The sequence below is a fragment of the Lissotriton helveticus genome, chromosome 1_1 (genome assembly GCF_964261635.1).
Source record: "Lissotriton helveticus chromosome 1_1, aLisHel1.1, whole genome shotgun sequence".
In the NCBI taxonomy this organism is placed as follows: domain Eukaryota; kingdom Metazoa; phylum Chordata; class Amphibia; order Caudata; family Salamandridae; genus Lissotriton; species Lissotriton helveticus.
Window position 1 is genome coordinate 26,358,332 of NC_136057.1, and position 12,345 is coordinate 26,370,676.

Consider the following 12,345-nt stretch of genomic DNA (forward strand, 5'->3'; position numbering starts at 1 on the left):
AAAATAATTTTTCTGGACTTTCAATCAGTTGCGGTTTTACTGGTATTCCACCTAAACTATCTCTGCCTAGTTCCTCATAGGATTTCTCTATGATTCTGGCAATTTCAGCTGGTTGGTCTGCTATATCTGTCTCTTTTAACCTCTGGCGGATCGCCACGTTTGCTGCTTCACCTTTTATGTTGGCTAATAATATAGCCGAGACCTGCTTGAAGTCTTTCAGTAATTTCATACCAAGAGTTAAAGCGGGTTCAGGACCATATTCGTCTTGAATTTGTTTTAGCACATCTGGTATCACCGAAATGGATGGAACACCGTGGGTTTTTGTGTAAATAGAAGCAAAGACTGTACACCAAGTGTCACAGTCCTCAATGTGTGGTGCGATTCCCATTGGAAGACATATAGTCTGAATCCTGTGTTTTTCCAGCGGGGTGGTGTCAGGAAACACCGCCTCTATTTGGGTAATTTTTTGTGCCAACCAGAATGGTATTTGTTCCCGTTTAGCCGGTACTTTACCTAGGCAGGATTGAATGTTCTGTGGTGTAATTTTATTTGTGTTCCCCTGGTGAGGGGTCAGCTGTGGAAGTTTAATCGCTGGCTGAATTGTTGAGGTCCGCATTACATATTGGACTAATTGTCTATGAATTTTTATTAATTGTTTTAGCTGTATTAACAGCTCTCCTGTAGACATCCCTTCGATGTCTGGGTGTGGTGTGTATCCGGCTAGGACCGGCCACGTTGCTCCTGGTCTACCTAAAGGACCGAGCTTGGTGATGTGATTGTTATGTTTTAGGGCGCCATCAAATAAGAGCAAATGCTCTTGGAATTTGAGTGGTACTTCCACCTCCTCGAAAGGAGTGTACTCATTAGGAGGTTCCTCTATTTTGTAATAGTGGAAGTACTTTGTTACAGCATTTGCTGCTGGAAAATGTATCCATGAATAATATACCTCTGTCTGCCGATATTCGTGTGCCTCAATTACGAATATGACTGTGCCACCTCTAGGTGTCAGTCCATTTTCTATAAGTTTTAGAGTTATAGATCTCCTTTTGATGACCGGGATGAGTATTATATCCGCGTCTGCTGCTTGCATGGTAGCATCAGCTGCTGCGAGTTCAGTTGCTAATCTAACTGCCTCTCTTTCATCATCACTCTCTGCCATTTTACCGACAGGAAGCTTATGTCTTTTGTTTGCAGATCAGGTTTCTTATGGAACAAAGATTAGATGCACAATATTTTGGAACAGTGTATCCTTCAACGTTGACTATACCAAGAACCATACATAGGAGTTCCCTCCTGCGAGGTCTGGCGGATATAACCTTTCACCCACTCCAGACGTCTTTGGAGTATTGTGGGAAAAGGGGTCTGAGTGAGAAAGCACGACTGAGTTACTCTAAATGTCTTACGTTAGTTTTATCGCCCTTTCCAAACGCGTTGGGCGCCATGTAGTGTAGCTCCTATCTTCCCAATAGGCTCTGCGCATTGGAATAATACCTACAGCAGTAAAGGCCTAGGCCAGACGTTAACTAGGTCTACTACTGTCGATACTAGACTTAAAGTTTTGGGTTTGCCAGCTTAGCTCAGAGTTCACTAGAAACTTTCTCGAATGTTCAGGTAGGACTTAACTTCCCTGATTAGACAAGAAGGGATTTAGTTTCTGACAACCATAGAACATGACAACTTTGCTCTCCCCTAATCAAGAGTAAATCTCGAGAGTCGTGTGAACAAAAGGCAAATTATTTTACTCAGTCAGTACGTGCATTCTTAGTCTCATCAGATTGTAGAGAAAAGGAAGAGACGGGCGTGTTCAATAAAAAAGTGTTATTTATTGATCAGTCTCTTTTCTCATACAAGAGAAATGGATCGATATTATTGCAATACTTATAGTTAAGTAAAGTGCATACATTAAAAGCAATAGTATAAAGTAATACTGTAAAAACATTGATATGGTTTCTAAGCCATATGATGTTTAAAATGAATAAAATATATTTACATACACATATACATTTGACTAAACGTACTCAACTGGTGTTTCTAGATACGCCTACCCCGTGTACCTGACCTAAGTCTAATACGTGGGCGGGAATAGAAAGTTACAGTTTAAGTTAAGTTTGTTTTTGCCAAGTGAATAACTAAAGAATTCTCTGCGAGGGGTTATTCAGTTCTGTACCTGGAAGTTAGGATGAATGAGGAATGGTATCTCTCTCTCTGGTCTCGATATTCCAGGCTGCCTGCGAGGGCTACCCAGAAACGCCGGGGCTGCATTCTCGGCAGGAGAAAGCAGCGCGTCTCTCAGCGCGTCAGGAAGGCGGGGCTGCTGCCAGCGGGGTCTGCTCTGCTCTTGGCTTCGGCAAGTATGGCTGCTCCGTCTCGTCACCACGCGTGTGTTTGCATAGGACAAGATCGGTAATATTTATACCTTTAAGGTGCCGAGATTGACGTAAGGATGGACATAGATACGTCAATAAAGATGTCATACGACTTGCTCGTTAGCACATTCTTTTACTGAAGTTCTCTGTGAAATCAAAACAATGTCCGCACGGATTTTCCAGGTTGTCATAGGTTTGATTTGTTATGAGAACTCCGTATGCCTTATCAGGGGCTGGAGGAATATCGCTTGTCTAATTAGATCTCAAGCGTTATGACCTAATCAGATAACACGTTCCTGTGCCGTAGTGTGACTGCGTCAGATAACGGTATCTGCATCATGGGGGTTTTTCTTGCCTCATGGGCTGACTGTTAGTTAACTTGATAGTTAGTTTAACCAGAATAGGGTCAGGAATAGGGGGATCGATTCAGAACCTATAGGAATACATGACAACGGGCCCACTCCACGCGAAAGTTGGGGGCCTCCATGGCTTTCCTTGGAAATATTCCTTTACAAGACATATGTAGAGCAGCCACATGGTCTACCACACACACATTTACCAAACACTACTGTGTAGATGTGCACTCCAAACAGCAGTCAGCTGTAGGGCAGGCTGTTCTAAAAACACTTTTTCAAACTGCTGCAGCTGGCACAGGCGGCCGCCGCTAATGGAGGGACTGCTATGTATTCTATGCATAGATATGAATTCAGCAGCCCACATGCCTTGAACCGAATATGCTACTTACCAGTATGCATCTGTTCTATGCATGTAGGGCTGCTGACATTCATATCCCCCGCCCTCCTCCCCGGCGCCCGTAGCGGTTGCAGACTTTCTTGCATTTACTCTTAGCATGGTCATCACTTACTGTACTACACTCCATCTCTGCCACAATGGCAAAAAACAATCTGAGGATGGAGCGGATGCCCATGCGCACTGTGGTCCAGGGGAGGAGCCACCTATCTCGTGATACTTCGAAGACTCTTCCAGGACAACAATGTGCAATCATCTGGACCCAACACTAGGCGGCGATCTATGCATACATATGAATGTCAGCAGCCCTACATGCCAAGAACAGATGCATACTGGTAAGTAGCATATTCGTTTGGACTGGTACAAGGTGCCCACCATAACTAGTGGTCAGCATGTAACAGGCCAACTACTCACAATATGCTTGAAAGCACCAAGATAATATACTATTTATTACCATTGTACCTTCTAGCCCTGCCACCACCTCTCATCACCCCTCCCTCCTCCCAGGAGCTATATAATGGAGGCTGCAGTATGGCTACGCTGCTGGCACGCCAAAGGCAAGCTAGTCTGCGCCCGTCCATGCCTGGACCGCGCCTAGCACCTGGAACCCTGGTACCCAGCCCACCTGACAATACCATCCTCGATGCCCTGAACACTGGATGACCCAGTGAACACTACTGCCATGCTGCACTGCACTCTGCGGCGGTGCCTTTCTCCTGCATCAGATGCACCTTCTCTTGCACCAGCATGACCACAGTCGCGCCACAAAACACTACGCCGACCAATTGTCACACCACGCCAGAAGAGACACACCGACTCCACTGCCTACTCTTCAACATATGCTCGACGTGCAAGCATGCCACCGAATTCTGATAGCTCATTGCCACCCCGCACCCAGCATTATCTTCCTCACAGAGACCTGGCTGAACCTCATATCCGCCCCAGACATTGCCAAAATAATCCCCAACATATATAAAGTCATTCACCAGGACTGCACTCATAAGCAAGGAGGAGAAACTGCCATTGTCAACAAAGAGAGTCAATACTGTGCACCACCAACACCACCACCACCACCCCATGGAACATTGCAACTTCAAGCGCCACACAGATAACAAGATATCCAACAGAGCTAACCCCGCCCCCCTGCCCCCAACCCCAGGTCCTCGTTCCAGTTTCTGCAACACCATTGCAGACTTCATATCACCCTTAGCCTTAGACTCCAAGGACTACATCTTCCTCGGCAACCTAAATTTTCACATTGATATCCCCAATGATAACAACACTGCACACCTCCTCAACAGCATAAGCAGCGTCAGACTGGCCCAGATCATCCACAACTCAACACCCACCGCAGGACACATGCGGGACCCCATTTTCACCTTCACCGAGCACTGTAAAGGAAAAAAGAAAATGATAATGACATAAGGTATTAACATTTTATTTTTAGTATCTCCAGGTTGGGGAGGAGGAGTGGTTGCTGCAATCTAAAGTGCGCATGAAGAATTGGCCGGCTGTCTTAGTCTGGCCAAACTGTCATTTGCTCTTTGCATTTTCTCCACCCAGGCTGCAATACAGCCTGGGTGGAGATCACGCACAGGCTCCCATTCCTCGTCTGAGCGGCTTACCACGGTTCTCAGACCAATCACAACACTGCATTGTGATTGGCTTAGGGGAGCCTGAGGAATAGGAGGCGGAGCCAGCATCTTTTTAGTAGAGATTAGAACAAGATCATTTCTTCCACGAGGAAAGGAAACCGCAGGCACCAATAGAACAAAGCCTGCGCTTTACATTTTATTATACATGGTACATTACATGTCTTCACTCATCTCTCATGTTGCTCTTGTATCAGCTCTCATCTTCCTAGAGTTTCCTAATCTTTCATTCCTAGTCCACGCCAACGAATTTTGATATTACCTCTCGTCCCTTCCTTGCCTTCCTTCTTAACACGTGAGTCCCTCTGCTTCTCTTCAGACCCGCCCCAGCCTACAAAAAACACCCCTGCCCCACCAGCTCCTGCTCTTTTTTTTGTTGTCTCCTAAAGTGAGACTTACCTTTAAGTTATCTCTCTGTGGTGGTGCTGGGGAGTCTTCAAGACGCGGATCTCAGCCTCTGTGGAGCAGCGGGCGGCGGTACTCCAACGACGCAGTTGCCTCCTGGGTCTGCTCGTTCTCGAGGGGCGGAGTGCTGGCGTGTGGATGAGGTGACTGAGTCTGGTGGTCCATGTGCGGATGGGGCTGTGTTTACGAGTCGCGGTGTGGCCGGATCGGCTGGAAGAGTCGTTTTTTAATGTATTTATTTTAATTTTATGAATTTTTTTTCCCTGATTGGATGGTAGGTCCTCTATGCTTCTCTCTTATAGCAGGCATTGTAGAGCTTTTTCTGTCTGGTGTGCTCTTAAGGAGGTTGATCCTACTGTTGTTTGGTTATGCTGTTCCTGCATAACCAGGGTCACTTGGGTTTGTTAGTGGCTTCGCTGTGGGATCAGTGGGCGGCCTTTCATGTGTTTAGAGGTTCCTGGCGCAGTTTGCACTGATGCCTCGATTTATTTTTCAGGGTCATATGAACTTTTTTCTTGTCCTGTTTATACCTTTCCCTGTTTTAATTTATAGTTGGTCTTGTATGTGCTATCGGGCCCTTCTTTTGAGCCCCTTGAGGGGCTGGAGTTGAAGCTCTTGACTTTCAAGGCTTGTTTCTTGGTCAACATAACTTCGGCTAGGAGGTTGGGTGAGTTGGGGGCCTTTCTTCTGTAAGTATTCGTTCTGCAAGATCTTTTCGGACTGGGTAGTGCTGGTGCCGGTTCCATCTTTTTTTTGGCTTGATCCTTCCTTGGCTGAGGATTGTCGTTTGGATGTGACGCGGGCTTTTTTTGTGGTATTTGCATGTGGTGGAGTCCTTGCAGGAGGGGGACGGGGGGACGGGGGGGGAGCGCTTTGTGAATTTTGGTCTGGATATGAAAGGTGAGAAGCCTTTCGCAGCTACTTTTAGTTGTTGAATTCAGTCTCTGGTCCTTTTGGCTTACGAGGTGAAAGGGTTGGATCCTCTGGATCCTCTGGTGGGTGTGTAGGGGTGCTCTACGCCCAGTATGGCGGCTACTGTGGCTGGATTACAGGTTTCCTCTGCGCTGGAAATCTGTAAGAGGGAGACTTGGTCTTCCTTCCCAATTTTGTCCGCCACTATCGGATTGCTGGTTTGGAACGTTTGGATAATGCCCTGGGAAACAGCGTTGTGTCCTTTATGAAGAAATAAGGGGTTTGTATTGGAATTTGGGCATATTATTAAAATGCTGTTCCTCTTCACTCAGTAGTCCGTCTCTGTTTTTGCTTGCTATTTCCTCACTTGTTAACCCGTTCTCTGCTTCTGTCGGCCAACGGCCGTCGCAAGCACTACCTGGCTAGTGCTGCGCACGTCCGTTGGCCGACGCGGCCCCGCCCACTCTATCAAACCGCCGCAGCACGGCGGAATTCGCACCTCGGTTAAGAAGGAAGGCGCGGGAGGGACGGGAGGTAATGCGCCCATAACTTACTGATAATGGCATTACTCCTAGTCCTACTCCCTCGCCTTCCTTCTCGGTCCCTCCCACCTTCTCACTGCAGTCTAAGTGAGTTCTAGACTCTGCCTGCTTATGTACAGGAGGTGGTGGGGGCAGGGGGTGTATTTTATACTATTGGGGTGTGTTTGAGGGGAGACAGAGGGCCTCAGGTGTTCAGAAGGAAGGTGAGGGAATAGGGCTAGGAGTAATGCCAGTAGTAAGTAATGGACCCATTACACGTTCTAATGACGTCATGAAGGTTTGTTTCATTTGTCGGCCCATTGATTCAAGGTCTCCGGTGTACAGCGTAACTCTCACGAGACAGGAGTGGGGTTCAAGCACCAGTCGTTGGTAAGTTTAATCTGAAAGAGACAATTGGTTATGTGTTCCTCACCTTAGATTTACCCCCAGGCGTCAGACTGGATCTGGAGAATTTTTCTTCAGCAGTAGGTGGCGTTGGCCACTTACTACTTTTGGCATTCACAGAATGAACTTACTACTTTTGGTATTCACAGAAGTTAGGATTTTGTCCTAAGTTTGTCTTAAGACAAACTTAAGACAGACTTAAGACAGACTTAAGACAGAATAACTTCTGTGAATACCAAAAGTAGTAAGTGTATTCTGTGAATACCAAAATAGTAGTAAGTTTAGGATTGAGTCTTAAATTCATTCTGTGAATCGGGCCCCATGTCAATTGGGCCGTTACTCTCACTCGGTGTGGGACTCGGTTGCGCAGTTGCTGCCATATTGCACAGTTGCCGAAGGGAGAGTCGCCATAAGATGTGGACTGGCCACTTCTTTCTAACTAGGCAGGACAATTTCAACGTCAGTAGCCCTGAGACGTTATGCCTGTCTGAGGTCCACTGGCTTTTAACACTTTTGGATATGCCCTTTGATGGCCGTCGCTTGTTTGGCGACAAGGAAGACTATGCGCTCGAGTGCCTTAAGGACTCCAGGGCTACGGCCAGATCCATGGACCTCTCTTCCACCTCCCGCCCAGCGCAGTCTGCTTTTTGCCCCTTTCTGTTGTAGGGGATCTCTGTGTATAGTCATAATCTAGTGAATAGTCCCACCCATGTGCGTGGACCCTGGAGCAATAAAAAATAATCTCTTAAGGTGTCGAAAAATGCAGAACTGCACAGACACTTAAGAGAGAATTAAAGACAGATAATGCAGCCTATATCCACAGGCAGGGGATTTATTTTAGGTATCAAAGTATACAGTATGATAGTGTCTTTCTTACTGAGACTTATCAACTGAAACAATCAGTTACCGTTATGATTATTTGTATTTGCTAAAATCCTCATAAAGGCTACCACACTAGCCCTGCGGAAATACAACAATTCAAGATAATAATTCTTGTTCAATAAATGCAGTTTAGAGAATAATGAAAAGCAACACAAAAAGATGTTTTTAAAGAAACTTATTATTTGTATCTTCAAATCACATTCTTTCAGACCAAAACGAATCTGGACCCTTAAATAAAGAATTTTTTCTAATACCTGGATCCACACCTGGAACATAAACAAAGGGATAAGTTGCTAAAATCCCAGAGGATATTAATTCATACATTGAATTGCACTTCTGAACATCCATAGTGCTTTCTGTGTTTTAACACAAGGGTCATCCGTACTGCATTTAAACCTTTCGTCCTGATGATGGTCTTTGGATAAAACATTGGAGACCGAAACGTCGACACACCAGTCCATGTTCACACCTTACATCTGACTTTCTGTTTACTTTAAAAGGAGTCATTTTTCTATTTAGATCTACAGACTGGACTGTTTCTCTTATGTATTGATGGATTGATTTTGTCGTTTCCTCATACTTAAGATTTTCATGCAACTATTGTGATCATGAACCCTTGCAAAACTTGAATGTGATTTGAAGATACAAATAATAAGTTTCTTTAAAAACATCTTTTTGTGTTGCTTTGTGATTATATTACTGAATTCAAACTGATGTCCCAAAAGAAGAAAGAACCCCCCCCATCCATAACTTATAATGAGATATGTGATAAGTTGGCCTGGCATATGCTGTCCACTATTCTAGTGGGCACCTTGCACCAGTCCAAACGACCCTTATTGATGGTAGGTTTAAAGACGACCTTTATAGAAAGCTATCCTAGTGGTAGCTGTGGAGAGCAGCCTTCAGGCTAAGTCTTGGAGGAATGTAAAGCAGCTTGTTTTACCAGTCTATAATCTCATGAATGACCAAATGAAAGGAGAACCACACCAGGTATATATATAAAATATATGTATTTATTCTAAACACATCCCTCTAGTCTCTTCATGAAGCTAGAGGTAAAAGTACATTCAATAAACGTAATTAGCACACAATAAATTAGCACAATATACGTAGAGCACTAGGGGCGTACCAAACCATATATTAAGAAAGTTGTATAAAATCTACGACTGACATAGATACAAGGCCTAGAGCCTTTAGAATCGCTGCAGCCACCAGGAACCACCCATCGTAGTGACACAAGGGACCCACGGGGGACGCGTGCAGTGTCTAAACAAAATGCTGCAGGCGACCAAGTGCGAAATGTCCGGGTGGATCCAAGGGAGGATTGGAGATGTGAAGAACCTGAAAGCAGAGGGGGCAGTGTCTGGGTCACTTGCCAGTTGCCAGGATGGCGATGAGCAGATGCCCACCTATGTTGGGTGATTTCAGGTGAAGAAGGTGAAGCTTGACTCTTCAGCCACGAGGACCAGGAGGTGTCGGACGACCAGGAGCTGGATTTGAGCTGTCCCACAAAGGATGTTGAGTGCTGCGGTGTCTGTATCCGGATTGGACCCAACAAGCCTTGGCAAGACCAGCCCACGCAGAAAGCAGAGATTGGCTTCGGTGCAGACCACCAAGGTCTGATGGACTTACCCCTTGGTGGGGTGTCAGGGCACCTCTGGAGCAACCAGGAAAGCCCAAGAAAAGGAAGAGTTACCTTTGTGGGGAACCGCCAGTCGACGGACCAGGGATCGCGAAGGGGCCTCGAGCAGAAATGCTAGAAGCGGGCTTTCGGAACACTCGTTGTCGATGCACTTGCAAATGTGCACAGTGTCCAGGAGTTCCGGTCCCACATCACTCGTGAGGGTTGCGGGTGTCAGCTCTGCTGGGATCTCGTGTCGGCCTCAGAAGTCCGTGTCTTGAGTCGCAAATACTTTGGAGTCCGGCAGGAGCTTCGGAAATGCAGACCGGCAAGATGCTTCGTTGGTGCCTGTTTGAACAGGGGAGTCACTCCTTGACCCCAAGGGAGATTCTTCAGTCCTCGAGTCGATAAAGTGTGTCCAAGTTCCAGGATTCAGTATCAGAGTTTCGTCCAGGTATAATCTAAAGTCCTAAATACTGGGGTCCCATACTTATACTAAGTTGGGGAGTTGGACATACTCTGGGGACCCACCTATGGAAGGATCCAGGGAGGGGGTGGCTACACCCCTTTCCCTTTGTTCAGATTCACACCAGAGATGGGGCTGAGAGCCCCTGCAACCGGTTTGTAATGTAATGTAAAAATTATTTATAGAGTGCTCGGACACCAAACGGTTTCATGGCGCTATAGGACGGATGTGCAAAGGTGGGGAGCGGGGTGCAGGTGTTTAATCATAAGTTTGAAGGAACAAGTGAGTTTTTAACATTTTCCTGAAGGATGCATAACCGGAGGTGGACCTGAGTTCGTGTGGAAAGGAATTCCATAATTTGGGTGCCAAAAAAGAAAACCTAAGGCCACCATGTTTTTCCGTTTGAAAGAGGGAACAGAAAGAAGGTTGTGGTGGAAGGAGCGGAGGTTGCGGGAGGGGACATAACGGTGAATCCTGGATGTAACAAAGGCAGGGCCATGGCCGGTTAATGACTTGAAGATAGTGCAGCCGAGTTTAAAAATACTGCGTTTTGCCACCGGAAGCCAATGGAGCTTCTTCAGCAGGGGGGAGACATTTTGATGTTTAGGTTGACGAAAAATAAGTCTCGCCGCTTGATTCTGCACCAGTTGTAATTGGCGAAGCTGGTAGGCTGGAATGCCAACGTAAAGAACGTTGGCATAGTCAAGGCGGGAGGTGACCAATGCCATGATGACTAATATAAGGGCCTCAGTGGTCAGAAACCTGCAGATTTTTCGGATTCTCCCAAGTTGAAAAAAACACGATTAAGTGACTGCATTAATCTGAGGTTTTAGAGAAAGGTCCTTGCTGATGATAACCCCTAAACTCTTCACGGAGTCAGCAGGGGAGGGAGCGGAGCCCCAAGAAGGTGGCCAGAAGTTGGGGTTCCAAGGATTAAGAGAACCTCCAGTTAAAACAAGCTCCGTTTTGTCGGGGTTAAGTTTCAGTTGGCTTTGACACATCCATTCGCCAATAAAACTCATAGTAGACTGAAAGTCGGCGATGGATGTGGATGAGGAATCAAGATTGAAGACCATTTGAATGTCATCAGCATAATTGAGGATAGTGGCTGAGTTATTACATAGGGACCGAATCAGAGGTTGCATATACAAGTTCAATAAGAGTGGCGACAGGGCAGACCCTTGTGGAGCCCCACAAGTTAATTTCCTAGGAGTGGCTGAAAAGGTGGATAGGTGAACAGCCTGGGAGCGATGAAGTAAGAAGGATCTGATCCACTCCAGAGCCACGCCCCGGATGCCGGCGCTGCCGAGACGGTCGATCAGAAGATCGTGATCGACCGTGTCAAAAGCAGCCGACAAATCCAGAAGCACAAGGGCCAGGGGGATATTGTTATCAGCTCCATCACAGCCACAATGACAGCCTCAGTAGAGTGCGCCGGCTGGAAACCAGCCTGCTGAGGATCTAAGAATTGGGAAGACTCAATAAAGGAACTGAGACAGTTGGTCACGTGGGCCTCTAGAATTTTACTGAGGTTTGCACAGGGACACCAAGTGTGCCCCCAGCACTGTCTGAAAAGCATTCTCTGAATGCACCCACCCAGCCCCAATACACTAAAACCTGTCTGGGAGGTGGTTACACCTTCATGTGATAGGAAACCTATTGTCCAGGCGCTGGCCTCCATTTTGTGATGCCAGGGCTCTTTTTTTAAACTGTTACCGGTCAGACCAGTGTGTACATGACTCTCCAAAGTGTTTGACACCAAACACGACATGTTCCAATGCAGCCATTCCAAAGTTAGCATTCACCGCGAGGTTATAATGCACTTAAGAGTATATGGCCTGGCTGCATAACAGAACAGCCTCAGAGAATAGACTCCGAAAGCTGCAGAGGGGCCCAGCTCATGCTTGGGCACCATCTCACACAAAACCAAGCACTCTGCCTTCAGGATTGATAAGGCCTGCCATAGGAGTGACTTATAGGTTTATATGTGTCAGTGATTTGATGGTAGATATAGGTAGCCTATATCTTAGTATGGGGTGCATGCACCACCTTACCCAGGCTGCAGCAGCAGACCTGTGGTGCCATTTTGGAAGGCTTCCGAGGGGTGGCATAATACATGCTTCAGCACCTGGTAGGCCTTTTGGGTACCTATGTCCTTGGTACATAAGGTACCATATACTAGGGATCCACAAGGGTAACCCAGTAACCAAACTGGAGTGTACCTAAAGTACAGGCAATCATTTTAAAGAGGAAGCAGCTAGGTTGGGGTGCTGAATAGCAGGGCCCCAGCCAGACTAAAGTCGAAAAACTGTGAAACACCAGCAAAAAGTGGGAGTAACCATAGTAAGCAGATCCTACTCTCCTA